General features: G+C 38.0%; 1 protein-coding gene across 1 annotated transcript in view; it reads right to left on the bottom strand.

Moving 5' to 3' along the window:
* The window catches only part of LOC110033804, a gene marked incomplete at its 3' end in the record, with an annotated part of 64,803 nt that overhangs the window by 3,458 nt on the left and 58,779 nt on the right, over positions 1-2,566 (bottom strand). The gene's annotated exons all lie outside the window — the stretch shown is intronic.

Genomic DNA, 2,566 nt, shown 5'->3' on the forward strand with positions numbered 1-2,566 from the left:
TCATAACAGGCCCACAAACGAGCCAGTCTTGGCGAAAAAATGAAATGGGATGAATAGGGCGAGTTACAGAAGAAGGAAAGGGAAGGGTGGGGTCCACTAGGGCCATAATCATGTTTTTGCAGTACGGCGTCTGAACGTTATTTTGGAGTCGTTTGGAGCGGCGTTCCTGCAGCAGCGTCCCACGATTTCGATCGAACGCCGAACGCGAATAAGAACCCTCTTCCCAGCTTCCTCACTCGGCTTTTTACCCCGTTACCCTAGCCGAGAAACATTTCGCCCCGCTTCCTAACCCTCGATCTCTCCCCTTTCCTCCTCTTCTCCGATCGGTTCCATCGCGTGGAAAGAAAGAAATTGAGCACAAAACTCTTCCCCTCTGCTATGGTATTTTTTTCTGCTGAAACTTTAATGCTTTTAAGGTCAGTTGTGGGAAGTGTTCGCTTTCTCTCATAAGGTCAGTTGTGGAAAGAGTTTCATAGCCATTACACGTGGATTGCTGGCTGATTACACTTTTGAAAGAGGTGATGGGATATTATTTGGGAAATTTGGTAGTTTGTAGAATGGTGTGTAATTGATTTCAATTATTTAGTTTGATTTGAAAAAAATAAGAATCATCTTTGAGGGTTTTAAGAAGTACTGAACTAAATTCATTATTGATCAAGATCAAACTAAAATGCAATTTTCCTTAAATTTCTAGTAATACCTGCATACTCTTACTTCTGAGATTGCTTCATAACTTGAAGTGTGACTGTATGTAGGCTTTCTGTTATTTATGGTTGGTTTTGGCCGTTCATTTCTTTTGAGATCATTTTTTGGCTATGAGTTTGCAGATTCCGTTAAGCTCTGTCACTTCCACTATTGATGGTTTGAAGAGATTGTATACTGAAAAATTAAAGCCACTGGAAGTTACCTATCACTTCAATGAATTTGTTTCTCCTTCACTGGTAAGTTGTGGTTGTTCTATCTTAATTCCTTAACAAAGATATAGTCAATTCCTGGTAAATGCTAAATTCAACATTTGATTTTAATTCCCGGAAGGTCTGACTTTCATCCAATTTGTTGGTAGAAAGCATATCCTCTATATGCTGTTAGTTTAATACTTGAGGATTTATGCTGCGGCATATTAATTGTTGAAATTGTTCAACCCATCAAATTCAACGGGATTGTATTTTATTAAAAGGATAAGAAGCGTCCTCTCAAAAGCTGTTGCATTCTTAACCGGCTAAAGCAGAGCCCTTTTTTCTCGTCTTCGAATTTGTTATATAGCTGCAGCCACCATGCCGCTGCTCCCAGTACCAAATTCAGCCTGGCTTTCTTATACAACTGCTTATAGTGAACTCTTGATCTTGTTTACACTACAGTATATCTATTCTTCGTTTGGTTTCCTTAAGCCTTAAATTCACATTTTTCTCTATCTTTCCGTGAGAAATATTTTGGAAAGTTCGTGGAAGTTATATTTTCAGCTCACTCCGAGTAGAGATTTGATGAATTTCGATGGAGGGCTTGAAGAGGAGTCGTTGAATTGCAAGTTCGGCTACTTGCTAAGGATTGTAACTGCTGAGGATTTTAATTGGCCGCATATACTGCAGTTTCTGGAACTTAAAATTCTACTTTGTATCTTTCTTTTTTTCATTATACTTGTGACTCTGTACTTAGTTTGTTGTTTACTGCAATTACTGCATCAGCGTTGCTGCAGCATCTGTTTTTCTGTCGGAATCAAAGTCCAAGAGATTTGATTTTGGGTAGATTTCAGATTAATCACTCTGACATTCATTTTGTGTATCATTAATCAGTGTAAATTAATGACCACAACTTTACTCGGGCAAATAGCTTGGATTAGTAGCACTGTTCATTCTGCATATATTTCTTTTTGGTTTTTGTGTATGGAAGCAAAGTAATTATTCAATTGATCAACTGTAATAGAGGGAATTTAGAGCATTTGAGTGATGGTGGAGAGGAACCCAAATATTTATTTGTTTTCTTTTCAAAGAACAATTTTAATTTACAAATGAATTCCAGTACTCCGTTTGGCTATTTGTTTCAGGATTTAAGGTTTTTGGAATGATAAATCCTTAAATCCATTAATTTTAACCTATAAAGTATAGGATTTGGCTTATCCTAAATTTAACATATTAATGGTGCTGAAATATGGGATTTAAGCTATATCAGGCTATGGTGCATTCGTAATTTTATTATGTTTGGAAATGAGTTTCTGCTTATGAATTATCAAATATGTCGTTATCATAGTTCTGTTTTAAACAGCTTCACAAAGTAGAGGCAAAATAGTCATTTTTCCAGAAACAGCTGCCCCACAACTGTTCTCACACAGCTGCAACAAACAAGCTATCAGCTTCCCCGCAGCAGCTTCCTGGAACAGCACAACTGCAGCTGAAAAGCTGCAGCTACGCCAAACAAACCATAAGAGAGTTTGGAGGGAAAGTAGGAAGGAAAGTTTTTGAATTGCTGGGAGAGGATTCTATTAAAAGGGAAAAAATATTACATCAGTACTACGCACGTAGAGTAACGTGCGTACCCAATGAAATCACGCCACGATACCCCGCGCGACGCA

The sequence above is a fragment of the Phalaenopsis equestris genome, unplaced genomic scaffold, assembly GCF_001263595.1.
Source record: "Phalaenopsis equestris unplaced genomic scaffold, ASM126359v1 Scaffold001301, whole genome shotgun sequence".
Taxonomy (NCBI): domain Eukaryota; kingdom Viridiplantae; phylum Streptophyta; class Magnoliopsida; order Asparagales; family Orchidaceae; genus Phalaenopsis; species Phalaenopsis equestris.